Here is a 19,956-nt window from a genome sequence, read left to right as displayed (position 1 = left end):
ATCGAATTGTTCGGCGAGGAAGTTTACTATGTCTACAATAGGTGCTTCCAAGGAATCCAGGTTCCTTTCCATGCACCAACGAACCCATGTTCTCCAGATATTGTTGTATCGGTAGTGAGTCCCTGGGGCCCATGAGTCTTTAAGGAGATTTGCAGCTGATGACGAAAGTCCTGAGATTTCGTTAGATCTCCTGACACTTTCCAAGCAAGAAGGTTCAAATTCCCTGTCTGAATTAGTGGGTGACTTCCGCCATCTACGTCTGTTAGGAGATGGTCTTGAGAAGGGATTAGGAAAGGGATCCTGTAGGATAGTTCTAGAGCAGTGGGGAACCATGCTTGAGATGTCCAAAATAGAGTTAACAGGACAATGGAGCATTGGTCCTGTCTCACTTTCTGTAAAAACCCTTTGGATCATTGCAAAGGGAGGAAAGGCATAGGCTTTGAGTCCTTTCCAAGATTGAAGGAAGGTGTTTACTGCTAGAACACCGGGATCGGGCATCCAGCTGAAATACTTGGGGAGTTGAAAGGTTAGTCTGCTCGCGAAAAGATCTATTTCCAAGGGTCCCCAAATGTTGTTCAGCGAGTTGAAGACTAAGGGGTTGAGTTTCCAATCGCTGCGGTCTAAGAAAAACCTTGAGATCCAATCCGCGGAGATGTTTGACTTCCCGGGGAGGTATTCTGCTTTCAAAGAGATTTTGTGTTCTAGACAAAACATCCAGAGTTTTTTGGCTAAATTGGATAGATCTGCGGATTTGGTACCGCCCAGACGGTTTATGTAGGCTACTATGGAAATGTTGTCCATCTTTAAGATGACGGAGCTTCCCTGGAGAGAGTGTCTGAAACTCATCAGAGCGTAAAGACCTGCAGTCAGTTCCAAATAGATTATATGATGAGAAGATTCTTCTTGGGACCAGAGGCCCCCTGTGTTCTGACTGAGGAGGCAAGCTCCACAGCCATGGAGACTCGCGTCCGATTCTAAGACAAATTCTGGTTCTGAACCAAAGATCGCTTTGCCATACCAAGCGTCTAGGTTCTCGAACCACCATTTCAGTTCCATTTGAGCTTCCTGATCTAAGGAAATCCGATCTTCGTACCATAAGCCAGATCTTAGAGCTTTTGTTTTTACCCTTTGGAGGGCTCGATAATTTAGAGGTCCCGGAAAAATTGCTTGAATCGAAGAAGAGAGGAGACCGAGTAATCTGGCTAGATCTCTTAGAGAAAGGTCTTTTTGTTTCAAAACAACGAATTTCCTTCCTGATTTTGGTAATCTTTTTGGAAGGGAGTAAGAGAAGACATTTGGAGGTATCTACTGTGAAACCTAGGAACTCTAGAGAGCTGGAGGGAATCAGGACCGATTTTTCTTTGTTGATGATGAAACCTAGACTTTCTAATAGGTCCATAACCGTCTTGAGATCCTGATATATTTGAGAAAGCTCTTGAGACATTAAGAGGATATTGTCTAGGTAAATGATCATACGGATGCCTCTTTCTCTTAGATAGGAAGTGATTGCCCTCATAACTTTTGTAAAGCACAGGGGGCAGACGAAAGGCCGAAAGGAAGTGCTTGGAATTGGTATAGTCGATTTTTCCAGAGGAACTGAAGGAAGGGTTGATGGATAGATCTAATTTTACCAACCAGTCTCCTTGTAAGAGAATGTCTCTGAGAAGATGGATTCCACTTACTTGGGTTGTTGTTGTTGAAAGAGCTTCCACGTGATCTATAGCCTCTGGAACGCATACCTCTCCCTCTTTAGGGGAAGAACTGAGGATTGTTGGTTTGTTAGAAGCCTCTTCCGAAGCCACCACGTGATCTTGTGAAGGTCCTTTGGTTGAATCGGCTGGAAGAGATGGCCCTTCTTCCGGCCCTGCCAAAAAGGTTAGTATTGAAGAACCTTCGCATGTTTTGTTGGGCCTTGTCTAAGGCAGTGAAGGTAGAAACATATTTACCCAAAGATATAATAATAAGGTCTTCCCCGAAGAGAAGGCCTTTGGGGTTTTCAGAAGTCTCTTTGTCAGCCATATCAGAAAGTTTGGGGTTGATCTTGGTTAAGACAACTCTCCGTCTTTCGGCGTTGAGGCTGGCATTAGCATTGCCAAGAAGAATTAAAGCCCTTTGGCTCCAGCCTCTGATTAAGTTAAGGTCGAGGGGGGTGCCATTAACATGGCTGTCCTCTGCTGCATCAATGATTCTAGATAGAGGGCATAGAACGTCAAGAAGGCGGTCTTGGCAGCCTTTGAGGGATCTTTCTATTCCTTTTCTAGGATCCCGACCAAGCTTAAAAATAAATTTTATCAGTTCTGGGTATAGGTTTGGAGTTTGGCATGTTTTATTTTCTCAATAGATGGCCTAGAGCACTCTGCTCTAAGGATGTTGCGAGTATGAGGTTCAAGTGGATACCTCAGCCATTTATTAATACATTTGGCCATGTGTTCTTGAGGGTACCATACTGAACTTCTAGGGTGTTTAAGGTTTAGAGGTGAGAACATTTCTTCCCCCAGTGGATTGATAATAGTATCCTTAGAAGATAATGTGGCATCTTCGGGGTTAAAAAGGTCTTGGTCATCATCCTCATCTAGGTCAAGAATGTATTCATCGGGGGTATCAGAGGCATTGTCATCATTTAAATCAATAAATTCATTGTCTGCCATTAAGTCATGAGCACTCAGATATTTTGTGCCGCTAGGGACACCCAGATATTTTGTGCCGCTTGGTACACCTGAATATGTTGTGCCGCGAGGGACACCTTGGGAGTTTGAGGTGCGTTGACCTCCGTTAGAAAATGAGGTGCTAGGACCTCCCAAATTATTTGAGGTGCAAGGACCTCCCATTGTGCTCTTAGGGGTTAAGTTTTCTATGTTTTTGGCTTTCTTCAATCTTTTACCCCTGAAAGTATTAATATCATCAGTAATTATCTCATGCATCTCTTGTGTCTTGGAGGGGAGAGACCTTTTTGAGGAGATGACCTTATTAATAGTGTCAAGCATACAGATTTTCATTTATGAATGTAAAATCTTTTTGAAAGTTTCATGGTCAAAATTGGCTGTAGGGTCGGAGCCATCGTCTGAATCTGAATCAGACATGATTGAACAAGCATTTGCAATGCAATAGGTCTCGAATTTACGCAAGTTTGAGCTATTGACATTGCAAATGGCAATGCCTATTATATTTTTTTTCGTTTTAAAAACATAAATAAAAGGCATTGTCATTTACAATGCCAATAGCTTTAACTCGTGTAACTGCGAGACCTATTGCATTGCAAATGATTGTTTAGGACTGTTGCCCTGGCTGCAGCCTTGAAGTGTGCAGACATAACAGGGTAGATTAAGAACTGTGCTGTCCACCACCACCTCTTTCTGTGCCCCTGAATTCCACCCTCAGCTCCTCCCCTGCTGGAGAATTAACGAACGTGAGTGCCCTGTGGTTTTGTATTTTTCTTCCAGGGCTATCAAGTCTGTAACTGTTGCACAGGACCAAGGCGCTGGATGGTCTCAAGTTGCATAAACTTACACAAGTTGCCGACATAATGTATATAAAATGGAAGAATGACAGCTCGTGATTTAAGGTATTCCTGAGGGCTGTAAACTGCAGAGTATGTGAAGCCAATGGCCCCTGACGATAACAGTAAATTACCTTGTAATCCAGGCGGGGACATAAAAAACTCGGACCAAGGGCTTTATTTCTTCCCACAGTCCTGGCCTTGTGTAAATACACTTTATGAGGAAATGTGAAACACATTGAGGGTTGCTCTGTTTCTCGTCCATCGTGCTCGTTGTCAGGCCGTGTCCCTTTGTTAGACGGATGGGCGCGTGCTTCAATCAGGCGGATTCCTTCGGTTTACAAGGGGAATGTTTGGTTGTGTGTGTGAGTGTGTGCGCGCGAGCGTGCGCAGACGTGAGTGTGTGTGTGTGTGTGTGTATATTGTTGTTCTTTTTAATGTCCATGACTTCTGGTGTGAAACAAAAAGTGAACACCATCCATTTAAAAGATATGCCAGCTAGACACAAAACGGTAGACCCAGACCTGCCCAGCTGCCCTTTGTGCTTGTCGTTGGTACTTTAAATTCCCACTCAGTACACAACGTACGCTTTTTTTATGATAAGATAATTAGGCCAATATGTGTGGTTTCAAGTTACTCATTAAAATCAAATTATTGATTGCGTTAGACACAGATACGCTGCCACCATGGCTCAGTCACACACATACACGCGAGCGCGCACACAAGCAATGGCTAGACAAAGTAATCTTTGCAAGTGCGACGGCCTTAAGTCACAGTGCACAGGAGTAGGGTCGGATGAATGAGTGTGAGGAGAGCAGGCCTTGATGTCTGGCTGCGCAGGGCCCTTTCATGAGGCACAGAATCAACACAACATGATTTACAACAAAATAAACCCGGAGCTCTGCACCAGGACTCCAGGCCATTCCCAGCGTGTAACAACACACACACCGTTTGCAGTGTTCGTGAGATTGATGAGAAATTCCTCATATGGCAAACACGCAACTAGAATTATCATAGCCAGAAGTTGTTTTGGAAAAAACTCACCTTTTTAATGGTTTTTATTTTTTGGGGGATCTCATTGACGTAATTCCAAGAAGCTCTTTCCAGAGAATATTTGCAATTATTGATGTATTTATTTATAGCAACAAATAATATTTCGATCAGGAATGGTGCACACCTTGTCACTTAGGACAATAGAGGGTTTGAGTGAATTACTAATACCAATGTGGTTATATCTGCTGTTAAGTGAGCTGTTTCATGAGGGTTAAAATCTGAAAGGACAAACAGAAATCTGAATGTAGTAGAACACTACCTACCTACAACAGACCAGCGACGTGGGCAGCTGCCTCCTGCCTTGCAGTACACATTTGCGAAGGGGTTTCCACAGCGCATCAACGCGTGTCGCTGCGTTTTACGTGACCATTTGAGCTAGAAACAAAAATTGACATACGAGTAGCGGAAGCAGCATGTGACTTAACGGTCACAGCTGCCGACATGGGGAAGGTTCCAATATCGGGGGAAGGCTTAACGTCCTGTGATTTTGGGCAAATCACTTCATCTCCCTGCGCCTATTCAAAAATGAATGTATCCTTTTGAAACGTAACTGTTGCTCATGTAAAGCACTCCAAACTCTTCGGGTTGAGTTTGCGCTATATAAAACTGCAGCAAAAAATAGCATGCTAAAGCTGTCAGAATCCCTCCACCCCATTGATGCCATCATGACAGAATGTTACTATTACAACAGGTAGAGATGGAGGAGAAGGCGTCGCTGTTTGTAGTAGGGGCCGTCCTTTATCATCTGTTGTGTGCTCCCTTTTGCACTGGAGGTCCCATCTCCGATCTTCTAATGTTTCATCACTTCTGCCCTGTAGTGTTCAGCCAGATGAAAGCGCCCCGTGTGTTAAGTGTTTTGTGTGCTGGACCTTGGGCCTGCATCTCTCTCCGCAGGGTTGACAGCCCATCTCCTCACACTGTTGACACGGCGCTATTTAAAACACAGCTGTTGGAGGGCGCAGTGCCCAAGCGCCTATGGAGAGTAAAGCAGGCAAGAGGTCGTGGCTTTGAAGCGGGTTCCATACAAGTGCAAACAGTTGTTTAATTGGCTAACAGAACAGAGGAAGCTGCACAGAGCTCTCAGGTAAATGCTGACAGGCAGCTGAGGGTGCTGGTAGCCCTTCCGAGTGACAGCCAGTTGCCGCTGCGAGTGACGTCTGTGACCGGAAGCTGCTGAGCAACTTGTGGTAAAAATAGTACGTAGTAATACTGATGGCGTGATCAGAATTGGCAGAGTGAGGAAGAGTTTGGGAGCGGCTCCAGATAATGAAGAGGATTTAAGAGGAAGCGGAAGAGAGTGAATGTCTTACTGCAGTCGACAACACGGTGTATAAATTCAAAAGTAACAAGCCCGGCGGAGCGTGGCGCGCGCGCGCTTGGGGGCGGGGGAGCGGACCCTTTGAAGTGCTCCCGCGCGCTTGGGGGCGGGGGAGCGGACCCTTTGAAGTGCTCCCAAAAGGCGGATTGCATGGCGGCACGATGCGCGTGATTGTGCGCGTGCTAGCCATGCTATCCGCTTTTTGGGAGCACTTTTCAAACCATCTCTCTATAGTCTCGCTTTGCGATCACTTACGCGATAGCAAGGTCGAGACCTAAAAAGGGGGGTAATAAATGAAAAGGGGATTCAAAGTCTAGCCCCTTGTTAATTTTTTTGGGTTGTGATTAAGGTCTTATACAATACCTTTATGCTTGTAATGTCTTTTATCCCCTCTTTTTTTTTTTATATAATTTGCCTGACTTGCCTAAGAAGGAGCAGCCGATCGGGAGTCAAACGAGCAGTTGGCGTTGGAAAATAAACTCCCGATCAGCTGCTGCGAGGCGTTGCCATGAGAACAGTAGCACGCGCTTCAAGTGCGGAGAAATGAAGCGATTATGAGGAAAGTACCTTGGCAACGCGAGTGCGCGACGTCGCTGTTGCCAAGGATCTTTCCTCTGAGGTCTGAAAGCGCTCGTCGGCTCGAGTGAGGAGCCACGGAGCGAGCCTCAGCAACGGCAAGATTTTACGAGTAAATTAGTGAAAGTGTGTATGCCTTATGGAAAGTAAATCATGGCAAGTAAGCAAGTACTCCCTTTTAAGTATTTCGCTTCTAGTGAGGCGAGGGGGACAAAATAATCAGTTGGTATTAATAAAGTAATCGAACAATGCAGTATACATTTCGCAAAGGATCCTGAAATGAAGGATACTTACCGCCTGTTGAAAAAAGAGGTTAGCAAATATTTTACATATAATTAGAAATCCCAAATAAATCGCCCATGGAATAAGGGGAGAATTTCCATAAATTGGAAATCAGTAGAGGCATGAGGTAGAGAGGGGGGGGGGGGGGTGGGGGGGAATCGACCCATAGTAAATATAAGTATATCTTATAATAACTTTAAGATTAAAAGTAGACCACTTACCTGCTCAGAGTCGCATTTAAAAGAGGCAGATTGTACTTGGCTCATGCCCTTTATGTATTTGTTATATTCTATTTTGGAATACTTGTTACTGTGATGTAATGCGGCTGCTTGGAGACTGCATTAAAGGATAATGCATAATGTAGCCTCCGTTCTTGTAATGAAATCATCAGTTACCTCTTGTAGGACCATTTGGGAAGCTGCTAAATCAACTATTTGTGGACAGCTGATGAGAGGCAGCTGAAGCCAATAAGTCAGCCTACCTTTGTCGCATTGAACTAGAGGATCAAATTACCTCTTTCACACGTCTATATTCATCCCATCCTATGGTACCCAACCGCCGTAGCTGTAGCTAGCCAAAATGGCGCGTAACAATTTATGCACTTCCAAAGTTGAGTACGCTCTTCAGCGTCTAAAATGAGACATTATGAACAAGGGGAGAAAGCAGGCCGCTTACTTGCAGCACAGCTGAAACAGCGTGAGGCAGCTATGGCTATTCCTGAAATAACAATGGAAACAGGTGTTATTCTTACTAAACCACAAGAAATAGTACATTCTTATGCATCTTTTTATGAAACACTTTATACTCCTGAGACTTCAACACCTGAAGATCAACGAGCAGCCTATCTTGTGGATATTGATATTCCACGCCTTACAGTTGAAGGTAGAGACTTACTTAGCGGTGAAATCAGCAGAGAAAAAATGGATGCAGCCATTGCCAAATTACCTCATCACAAATCTCCAGGAGAAGATGGATTCCCTGCGGAGCATTATAAATGGTCTGGGGAAGAAACAATTGATACTCTATATTATGCCTTTTGGAAGGCTGTTCAAACAGCAGGTTCGCACCATTCGCAGGTTGGTTTTGTCCCAGGTCATTCTTCTGGGAACCACCTTCCAACATTAGCTCATACTTTATGGACTACAAAAAGGATGACGGAAGATGCTGTGGCTCTTTCCTTGGATGCAGAAAAGGCGTTTGACAGCATTGACTGGGGTTATCACTTTGCCACCAGGAAACGCTTTGGACTTGGTGATCAGTTTATTTCCAAGGTCCCCCTGGTATATGATAACCCTGTTGCCCAGATCAATTGTGGTGGATTTCTTTTGGACCCTTTTCCAATCCGAAGAGGTACCCGCCAAGGTTGCCCCCTTTTTTCCCTTTTATTCTTGCTGGCTATAGAGCCCCTTGCCTCACCGATTCACCATTCAACATGGATTCGAAGTATACCTATAGCGGGAGGTGAATCCAAGCTATATTTATATGCTGATCATATCCTCCTTACTCTAAAATATCTCTCTTATTCTTTACCAGTCTTACTTGAGATTATTGAAAGATTTGCAGCCCTTTCTGGCTATAAAGTAAACTGGGATAAAAGCGAGGCTCTTCCGCTCACTTCCGGCACTTCTAAAGCATCAATTGATGGATACCCATTTGGCTGGAAATTGTCGCAACTAAAATAACTGGGAATCCTGATTAATCGAGGCCTAGAAGGGATGGTCTCAGACAATCTTTCACCCTTTATAGCGCAAATGGAAATTGATTTTGCTAAATGGTCTCTTTGGGTATTTTCTATGTGGGGAAGAGTACAAGCCGTAAGGATGGTCACTTTGCTCCGCTTCACTTATGTTCTTGGAATGCTTCTGATTGTAATTCCTCTATCTACACTGCATAGTGTAGATGCCCATATTTGGGCTTTATATGGGGATCAATGTGCCCGCGTTTAGCTGCTGCCAAACTAATAGCTTGTCGCTCCCACAGTGGCTTGGGTTTACCATCTCTGGAATATTTTTCTTTAGCCCAACATCTCTTGCAACTAGCCTATCCACTCCCAGGCACAAGTGACCCTTCACAATGGGTCACAAGGAACACTCACTACTCACTCAGCCATGATGACGGCCTTGAATTTTTATATGGCACACGTAAATCTCGAACTTCTCCTCTGCACCCTGTGATGAAAGCTACATACCAAGGATGGCATTGTGCACACCGTCTTTTAGGGGTTGCTCATCGTTTGCACTCTAAAGCTCCACTTTGGTGTAACAAGAGTATCCAAATAAATGGTCATGCGCTTTACTGGTCCATTTGGAGATCGAGAGGAATCCAGGCACTAGACCAGGTCATACTAAATAGGGAGTTGAAATCCTTTGACCTGCCTCATGAGGAATTTGGTCTTCCATTAAATCAAGCTTCTAGACACTTGCAATTACAGCATTGTCTAAGGCGATGTCTGGGTCCTCTTCCCTGGATGTTAAAACCTTTGCCAATATAGGACTATCTTCTACTTTGGGGACAACATAAAGGAGTGACGTCAGTACTGTATGGTGCTTTAACTAATAATTTATATTTACAACCACTTCTTAAAGCTCTTCGCAAGAAATGGCTGGAGCAATTACACATTACTATAGAAGAAGATGTTTGGTCAGAAGTATTGGAAGCCCTAGACCAGGGTACTCGAGAAGCGTGTTTGAAATGTTGTCTTTTCAAACCTTTAAATGACTGGTATTTGACACCTTTGAAAATACAACGAGCAGGATTATTACCACACTCTAAGTGCTGGAGGTGTCCTGGAATTAATTGTGATCTCCCTCAGATACTCTGTCAATGCTCTTCTATACTGGGCTCATGTAGGAAATACCCTGAAGGAAACAATTCCCCTTAAGCTTCCTCTTACCCCTCCCATTATCTTATTCCATGATCTTAGGAACTCACCTGCCATTACTCGCCCACAGTGCCGCCTTTTACATACTGCACTCTCTACAGCCAAAATTTGTATTCTATGACTGTGGCAATCACCCAGTCCTCCCTCACAGGAGGACTGGATGGTAGCTATGATTCAGATGGTATTCCATGAACAAGTAATGTACAAGTTGCAAGATTAAGAGGAAGTATTGCAATAAGTTTGGGCTCCTTTTCTCTGAGACTCCTGATGGTTTTCTTTCTTTCTCTTTCTTCCCCTCCCTCTTCCTTTTTTCTCCCCATCCCTTCCTCCTCTCTGTTTCTCCTATTGCACATGCACCTTTCCCCTTACCCTTACCCTTCCCTCCTCCTTCCTTTCCATTTCCTTCCCTTCTTCTTTTCCTCCCCCTATTTTCCTCCCCCCTTTGTTCTTCCTTTTTCTTTTTCCGGGTAAGGAGACAGCATCCCTCTTCATTCATTCATTCACCTATTCATCTATTCGCTTATTTATTAATTTATTTATTTATTTATGATTTTTGTGACCTTCCTCCATCTTTAATATCCATCACATCTTACATATCCAATATTCTGTAGACCCAAATTTGTTTTCCTTTTCATGATCCATTCTGTCAAAATCACTCAGTTGTTGTGACATTGAGGGATATGAATTTCTAAGTATACTATGCACAATATTCGTTTCTTCCACTATTTATTCCTATTCCTGGTCTTCTATCTGACACCTCTTTTTCCCTTTCTTCCATTTATTTTGTGGACAATACTTCCCTTTAAAGCACACTAACGTATGTATTGATACTAGACTCCTGTAGGTCCACTAAGTTGTACAGCAGTTTCATATATCTGTATGCCTTTAATTTTTCAATAAAGAATTCTGAAACTAACAAAAATAAAGACTATTGGAAAAGGCAAACTAGAAGAGGTGTAATACTCAAAATGGAATGATGCACTGGGTAGGTGTTCTCATCCAAATAATTTTTAAAGCAATATTTATGAAAAATTATTTATTTCTCTTTTTCCTCTTCATCCATAAGTACATATAAATCATCCAGCCATGATGGTGATGTGGTAAACCCTTTAACAAATAGATCCTGTGGCAGTTCTTTTCTGTCAACAAATTTAGGCATTGTGTTAACAGGGTCCCTAAATATTTTTCAAGCAATATTTATGAAACGTTGTTATTTGGGATGAGAACACCTACCCAGCGCACGTTTCATTTGGAATATAGGAATTTTTCTGCTGGACAGAGTTACCAAACAACGGCGGGTACAGGAACTGCAGTGCACAGGACTTTGATTTATTGAAACTTTGAGTGAGGTGCAGTATTTATGGTCTGCCGTTGTGGTCTAGAATTGTATGGTTTTCAGGGCTCGAGTCGGGGTACCACGCGGGTGGACGGCGTCCCCCCACTTATTTTACCGGGTTTTTACCGGGTGGACGCCGTCCCCCCTGCCCAAAAGATGGAGCCGGTACCCGAGTCTGCACCTGCATAGCGCACTCAGCACTCACCAAACCTCACCTACTATTGTCGAGAGAGGGCGAACAGAGCTCTTTAAGTTGTTTCACGTTGATGGAGCCGTTCAGTATGACAGATGGGCGCTCGTGGCCTTATAGAAGAAAAGGTCAGTCTGTATTCATGCATTTCAGACGGAGACCGGCAAATTTACTGTGGGCTATAAATACGCAACGAACAAGCGCAGCTTTAATTTCCCCGCTCCTTTGAGTGTCAATAGGGTGGCGAATTCCAAAGTAAACATTCTGCTTTGCCCTTTGAACCGGCCCCCGTCGCCTTGTAACCTTTGTTAATTAGAGGGGACTACATTTCGTGACGTCACTTCCTGTCGTGACGCCACTTCCGGTGACACCACCTAACTTGGAGCGTCTCCCCACTTCTTTTTTTGGGACTTGTGCCCTGATGGTTTTTAAACTAGAAGAGGAGTGTCGGAAATAAAATGCATAATTTCCGGAAAGTGTTTCCTACTTAATTTTAAAGTCACACGAAAGCCATACTCTCAAAGTCTGTAGAATAGGTTTATCATTCGAGAAGGAATTGTGGAAAGGACATACAACACCCTGCACACATGGCTGCCGCCTCTGGTGCAGGAAACCATGGTTCGAGGCGAGCCTCGAGGTCGCGTCCACATCCTGTGATTCTGGGCAAATCACTTAATCTCCCCGTGCCTGAATGTGTAATGTAAATACGGTGCTATGTAAAGCGCTCCAATACCTTCGGGTCGAGTTCGCGCTATATAAATATGCAAAAAAAAAAAAAGAAGCACCAATGCCCACAGCAAACATTGGTCCACGCCTTACGACATCAACACTTTAGCATCAAGCAGTCTGTGTTTCTTGAGCTCTGCCCCTGGGTTTGCTGGAGAACCACAGCAGGTGTAGAATGTTGTCAGCCAACACTTGTTTGGGAAGCAGAGGCAGCTGCAGGACTGCCCGAGGTCGAGAAGTTCTGCATTTCATAGTTCTTGCCGGGACACAGGGCTGGCTTCTGATGTGGATGACGCCTGCTTGGTCTCCACCAACCGCCCTGATATACTGTGGTGGTTCCTAGGGCCCCTGCTCCTAGGCTCCTACGTGTATCTGCAGGCCAGGACAACCGGAGAGACCCAAAGCTGCCTCAAGCTACATTTCTTATTATAATGCTGCAAACTTCAGAACGTCACACTGCACAGACATGTATGTGAGTAACACAAAAATAACAACTCTCCACCGACAGTGTTTGTATTAAACAGAAGATCATGTTTGTTTAAAAAGAGATATCAGTAAATCTATAGTTAATTTAGAATACCAGAATTGCATGCTGTTCTAAAAGACGCTGTTGGTCTAAAAAAAAAAATTCAAAGTATACAAACATGATCACAAATGTTGTGTGCATGTGCATGTGTGTTTTGCATAGAGATATATGTTTCAGTTATATTTTTATGCATTTTAGAAAATTTTAACTCCCATGACAAATTAAATACTGCAATAAAGGAGGCCGTATAGTTGGGTGAAAAGAACTATGTGCTGGTTTGGCATGGAATCTGTAGTCAGGCCTGGCCCTCAATGACATCGTTACCTCTTTCTTTGAGGGGTGGGGGGAGGGGGGGGGGCAGCTTGATCATCTTAGTGCATGTGGGAGCCTGCCGAATTTGTCAGAGGAAAGAATGCACGACCGAATATGAACTACATTTCAAAAAGCTGTTTTATCACATAACATTCTTGCTTTTGATGCACAGGGCTGGGGAAGGTTTCTCCCCTCAGGTGAGAAGGAGATGCCCAGCATTTACTGAGAATTTACCAACACACACAAAACAAAGTGTTATTTTTTAAACAAATGAATGTTTAATTTTCACACAGAAAGTGATCCAAAATAAAGATCAAAACTGCAATGGAAGGACAGGCAACATTTTCAAAAGACGGGAGACGGGCTAAGTGAAACCAGAAAATGTTTCCACGCTAAACGAAACCAAAGAAATAAGGTCACACACGAGTTTCCAAAAGACAGGAGATGGGCAAAGCAACAGCAAAATTAAATAGGGAGAAAAACACTTGATACAAATGTTTATTTTTAACACAGAAAGTGAGCCAAAATAAAGATTAACATTACAAAGGAAGGAAGAAAAAGGTAACACTTCCAAAAGACGGAGACGGCCGAAGCTAAACCAAAAAATAAAAATAAGAGGTCTTTAAAAGACGTGCTAAACGAAACCAAAAAAAAAAGGTCTCACACACACACACATACACATATGAGTTTTTAAAAGCCTGGAGACAGGCTAAGCCAAACCAAACAAAAAAGTAGCTCAGAAAACAGATCCTATAAAACTAACTTGAGGAGTTATGTTGTACTTGGTCGCTGCTCTCGGGCAGGGAGGACAATAAAAGAGGCATGACAAATGCATGCCTCAAAAGATAGAATGGATGACTCTCAATGCAGGCAGCTAATAGCAAGAAGGATGATGGACTGGAAGCCTACAGACTGATTACAGCAGGTCTCGAAGAGACAACACATGCAATGCCTAGGCTCAAACTAAAAAGGGCTTCCGGTCACTGCCAGAGAATTACAAGTTAATTGCACTCTTGGACACAGAAGGCAAATGCTTTGCCAGCATTTTAAACTCGGAGCTCCAAGCCTGGGCAGACGGCATTGATCTAATCCCAATGAACGAAACAGGCTTTCAAAGGGGATGCAGCATCGAGGACAATCTCTCTCGGTCTGTCCCACTTAAGCGAAACAACTATGGCAGCAAAAGGCACAGCCCTGTACGCCGGTTTTATAGACTTTCAAACTGCATTTGATAGCGTCTCCAGAACAAGGCTCTGGTCAAAAGTAAACGCATGGGGAATTCCCCTCACTCTACTAAAAGCCAATTATGTCTCTTTTTACAGACATGTGGGTCAAAATAAAAGTCAGTGCAGGATGGGCCACCACCGCTAAAATCATGACAGATAAAGGATTAAAACAAAGATGCATATTGGCACCACTTCTGTTCAATTTGTATCTGGTTGACCTGCCAACCCACCTACATATGACAAGGTCCTTTCAACCAAAAATGGCAGGCTCCAGAATACAACTGCTACAATATGCAGACAACACTGTGCTACTCGACCAGACACCGGGGAGGAACGGAAGCAGTCGCCTAGGATCCATGCAGGAAACTTACCTTGAGGCAGTTCTGACAAATAGGGATTTCCCCTCCCCTCCTCCCATGGGGCCAGTAGCTTTGGTTTTTAGGGCTTGAATCTAGGAGCCATCCAATTGTGGAGTGTGACATTGATCACGCCCACACAGTGGTACATTCTTGCCACCTTTGGTAAGAACGGAGCCCCCATTTATATATTTAGGTCCTGATGAATGCCCTGGGCCAAGACGGCAGAAACATGTCGACCTCTAAACACAACGCTTAGGGGACACCAATTCCCCCACATACCGTCACTTGCTTTTAACATCATATAGTTACCTTTCACATTAAAAACACAATGAGGATAACTATAATGATTTTTAATCTCACTCACTTATACACGGCTCCCACTTAGTTTAGAAGTGCACCCCTGTCGTCAGGTGTATGCCCGCCCTCTATCAAACAAAGGTTTTAGAGGGCGAGGACTGGTCAATGATGAAGCATGACACCAGGTGGTGTGTGAGACCAGTCAGTTACTTTTTGTGAGATGTCCCCACTCATAATATAACTCAAACCTTATAGTGGTTACCACTTTAGGAGCAGCTCTTTTGTGGTTAAACATTCATTGTTGGAGGTTGCTAGCTCCTAAAACCCCACGCCTCTTGTTCCCTCCTCCACACAGTGTGGAACTCATGTGTTTTTGAACTATTAGGTTACAACACCTCTGGTGCACTAGCAGCCTACTGTCAAAGCAAAAACCTGAAGATAAATACTGCAAAAACAAAAGTCATGATAATTCCATCAAAAATGAAAAAAAGAGGGGCCTGGTCTATTGAGGGCAGTGGTTGAAGTGGGCGGGATTTGCAGGGCATGGCACGCCCTACTTTTAAAAACTTTATAGAATCCGTTCCCCTACTTTTTATTGTAAAAATGCGTCCCAAGGTGGCAGAAATAGCTAAAGCCTATAGATAAAGCTCGGCCGTTCCTGGCCATTCAGGGACAGGCGGGATGGGCAGGGAAGGAAAAGAACTCTGTCTCTTCCTTCATGCCCAGAGAATGCAAGGAGAGTATCTACTTCTCCTGCTTTGCTGCTAGCAGATGCCCTCCTCTCTCTCTTTCTTTCTTCCTCTTATTCACTCGCTTTTTCTCTGGGTCTTGCTCCTCCTCACTTGCTGAAAACCGTGACTTCAAAAAATGGTTCTTACCGCAAGAGAGTGGTCGTAAGATTGGTTTTATTCACACCCAAACACATTAGTACCACTTTACAGAGTTTGCCAGTGAAGTGCCACTTTTGTTTTGTAGTTTTTCTTTGACCAGCATTGTTTTCCACAGATGGGGAAGTGCACCATTCCTGGAGGTATTGCAATACATGGTTGATGTACAGAGCGTAAAACGTTAAATGTGATCCTTATCAGCTGTTTTCCTTATTTTAGTTTATAAAATGTGTACCGCAGCTCTGTGTTCAGGGGTGTGGCCTTTTTAAACCATACGTTTTGTAAGGATATAAGCAATGGACATTATATGGGTCCCTTCCAGGCCCTGTAGTCATGTTCTTAACTTTTCAGGCAAAAACCCTCATTGATATCTGAATAATGAGCGTAAAAGCATTAAGGTAACCATGTTGTTCCTGCTTACATCTCACATGCTTTACTTAATCTTCCATTACCTAGGAGTGTTTGCTTTTTCCAGGATGTTGTTACTTTTGTTTTTTTTCAGGCTGCATGTTACTCTTGTGTAGTGCATAATTTGAATTGAGTTGCATCCAGGTGTTTATAGCGGGGCACAATTGGGTTGTAGCTGAAGGCAGTGCAAGTTTCTCTCAGTAGGGCAGTATGGTGTTCAGTGGGGGAGAAGATGTGCTGAATTTGGAACTGTCGAACAAGGTTCAGCCTCCATTACCAGACCACTCTCCTGAGGGAGCAGATTCCCATGCTAGACCTTAGAAGGCCCAATAAACCTTAGCAGCCCTGGTGTCACCTGCAGTTTTGCGGGCAGGCCTACGAAGCAGCACACCCTAGCACAACAATGACTGTCACTGAGGTCACAGGGTCCTTGAAGCCTGTCTGCCTTACTGTTAGAAATGGGATTTCTGGTTGGCTAAGGTTTGCACCCAAGCCAGGCAGAAACCACCACTCTAGTCAGGACAAGGGAGTTACACTCCTAAAATAACCCCTGCTCACCCCCTTGGTAGCTTGGCACGAGCAGTCAGGCTTATCTTGGAGGCAGCGTTTAAAGGCTTTGCACAAAACCAACAGTAATATAATGTAAGCACTACAAATGGACACCACACCAGTTTTAGAAAAATATTCAAGATTTTTATATAAACAAGACCAAATACAATAAATATCCACAATACAGTACTTCAGAAATAGTTACTTCTCAAAATGTCTTTAAGTTGCAAAATACGTTGAAAAACATAGTTCGTACGAGTCGGTAGCTCAGTCCGAGCCTACTGTGATGCTGAAAACAACAGAGTCTCGCAGTTCCCGCTGACCGCGTCGGTACGGGACAGCAACAGCGGGACAAATTCGTTCACAGTACCTTTCTTAGTGCGGCTCACACGGGTGTGCAAGTCGGTCTTGGAATCTGTTGCGGTTGCGATGCAAAATGGAAGCGGTGCAAGGTGCAGTGTCCCTCGATGCGGTGCGAGCAGCGGCTCGGTGACGATCGTGCAGACGGCGTCGTTGAGACCAAGGCTTGCGGTGCAGGGCGAGTCGGTGCTCGATGTGGTGCTGGCAGGTTGCGGTGCAGGTGACAGAGCCGGTTGTGGCGTTCGCCGCAGTCACAGTGCAAGGTGGAAGTGGTGCAAGGTGCGGTGTCCCTCGATGCGGTGCGAGCAGCGGCTCGGTGACGATCGTGTAGACGGCGTCGGTGAGACCAAGGCTTACGGTGCAGGACGAGACGGTGCTCGATGCGGTGCTGGCAAGTTGCGATGCGAGCAACAGAGCCGGTTGGCGGGAATTGGCGCTGGCTGAGCCGGACAGCTGTGCGTGACGAGTCGGTCACAGGTGTCGAGCCAGCAGCGACCGTGTCGGTGAGCCCAGGCCAGCGAAGTGAAGCGAGGCGATGCAGGTTGCGGTGTCTCTCGATGCGGTGGAGGCAGCGGCTCGGTGACGGAGTCAGTGAGACCAAGGCTTGCGGTGCAGGGCAAGTCGGTGCGGCCTGCGGTGCCTTCAGGACACAAGACCAGCGACGGAAACAGCAGTTCCAGGAGCGGTACCCAGAGTTTGGTGAAGTCTTTGCAGTCCCTGAGACTTCTTAACAGGAGGCCAGCTCGATTCAGGCCCTTGGAGATACTCAGCACAAGTAGAGAAAGTTCAGTGCAGTCCTTTCACTGCCCAAGGCAGAAGCAGCAACTGCAGGCCAACCCAACAAAGCAACAACACAGCAAAGGGGCAGTACTCCTCCTAGCAGCTCTTCCAGCTCTTCGTCTTGGCAGGTTTCTTGATTCCAGCGAGATCTAAATTCTTGGGATCAGGGTCCCACTACTTGCACCCCAAAATCCTTTGTCCTCTGAGGGTAGAGGGGCCTAGTCCAAACCAGTTCTGGTCAGTCCTGGAGCACTTTGTTTACATGACTCCTTCTTTCCTTTCAGAGTGCAGGGCAGAGATATCAGACGCCCCACAGGAGGTGGAGCCAGAATTGTGTAGGAAATGCACAGCCCTGGAGCACTCTGATCGACAACCTCGGACTAAGACAACTCGTCACAACGCCGACCCACTCCGCCGGCCACACACTAGACCCAGTCTTCTCCTCAAGCTCCCACATCTCCTTCAGCCACACCACCGAACTCCTGACCAACCACCGCTGTGTCCACTTCACCTTCCAGAAACCCACCACACTCCACCGCACCCAACAGATCCCACGCCGCTGCTGGAACAAAGTCACCGAAGACCAACTACAGACAAACCTCGCTCTCAGCCCACCCACCGACCCCACCAACACCGACGACGCTGCCCACAACCTCAGACGATGGATAGACGACTGTGCCAACACCCTAGCCCCGCTGAAAAAACCCACCTACAGAGACACCAGCAAGAGAGTCAGCTGGTTCACCTCAGAACTGCTAGCATCCATGCGGAATTGCCGGAAACTAGAGAAAAAGTGGCACAGTGAAAAGACACAGGACAGCCACGCAGCACACAAAGACGCCATCACCTCCTCAGGTCCGCCAAGAGGATCTCCTTCAAAGACCGCCTCGACAACAACGCACACAACAGCAAGGAGCTCTTCAACATAGTGAAGGAACTCTCCAACCCCAGCTCAAACACCAACGACATCCCGCCGTCGCAAGCCCTGTGCGACTCCCTCACCACCTTCTTCCACCGCAAGATCTCCGACAGCTTCAACACCCAGTCAGTCCCAACCGACACACCAGACTCGCCGCACACCATCGGCCGTGACCCCCTGACAGCGTGGACCAACGTGAACATCGATGACACCCTCAAAACCATGAGCACAATCCACTCCGGCTCCCCGTCAGACCCTTTCCCGCACCACATCTTCAACAAAGCCAGCAGCTCCATCGCACCCCATCTGCGCAACGTCATCAATCTTTCCTTCGAGACCGCGACCTTCCCAGAGAGCTGGAAGCATGCAGAGATCAACGCCCTACTCAAAAAACCCAAGGTGGACTTGAGGGACCTCAAGAACTTCCGGCCCATCTTCCTCCTCCCGTTCCCAGCCAATGTCATTGAGAAGATCGTCAGCAGACAGCTAACCTGATACCTCGAAGAAACAACATCCTGGACCCTTCCCAGTCAGGGTTCCGCAGCAACCACAGCACAGAGACCGCCCTCATCGCGGCCACTGACGACATCAGGACCCTACTGGACAACGGCGTGACTGCAGCCCTCATACTGCTGGACTACTCCGCCACCTTCGACACGGTCTGCCACCGCACTCTACGCACACACCTCCATGACGCAGGGATCCGAGACAAGGCCCTGGAATGGACCACCTCCTTCCTCTCCGGCAGAACACAGAGAGTCCGCCTCCCCCCATTCCGATCCGAAGGCTCCAAAATCATCTGCGGCGTACCCCAGGGCTCATCCCTCAGCCCAACACTGTTCAACATTTGCATGGCCCGCTCGCACGCAACGCCCGACAGCACAACCTCAACATAATCTCCTACGCCAACGACACTCAACTGATCCTCTCACTCACCAAGGATCCCCTCACCACCAAACCCAACCTCCACGAAGGCATGAAGGCCGTCGCCGGTTAGATGAAGAGCAGCTGACTAAAACTGAACACGGACAAAACAGAGCTCTTCATCCTCGGCTCCAACCCATCAGCCTGGGATGACTCCTGGTGGCCGACGGCACTGGGGGCAGCCCCGACACCCACCGACCGCGCACTCAACCTGGGAGTCATCCTCGACACAACGCTCTCCATGACCAAGCAAGTCAACGCCGTCTCCTACTCCTGCTTCAACATCCTCCGCATGCTCCGCAGGAACTACAGGTGGATCCTGACAGATACAAGAACAACAGTCACTCAGGCCCTCGTCAGCAGCAGACTAGACTACGGAAACGCCCTCTATGCAGGAGCCCCGGCCAAGCTCATCAAACAACGACAACACATTCAAAACGCCTCTGCACGCCTCATCCTCGATGTACCACGCCACATCAGCCCCCGCCTGAGAAGCCTGCATTGGCTCCCAGTCAACAGGAGAATCTCCTTCAAACTCCTCATTCACGCAC

The sequence above is a fragment of the Triturus cristatus genome, chromosome 11, assembly GCF_964204655.1.
Source record: "Triturus cristatus chromosome 11, aTriCri1.1, whole genome shotgun sequence".
Classification (NCBI taxonomy): domain Eukaryota; kingdom Metazoa; phylum Chordata; class Amphibia; order Caudata; family Salamandridae; genus Triturus; species Triturus cristatus.
This window is presented reverse-complemented; position numbering follows the sequence as displayed.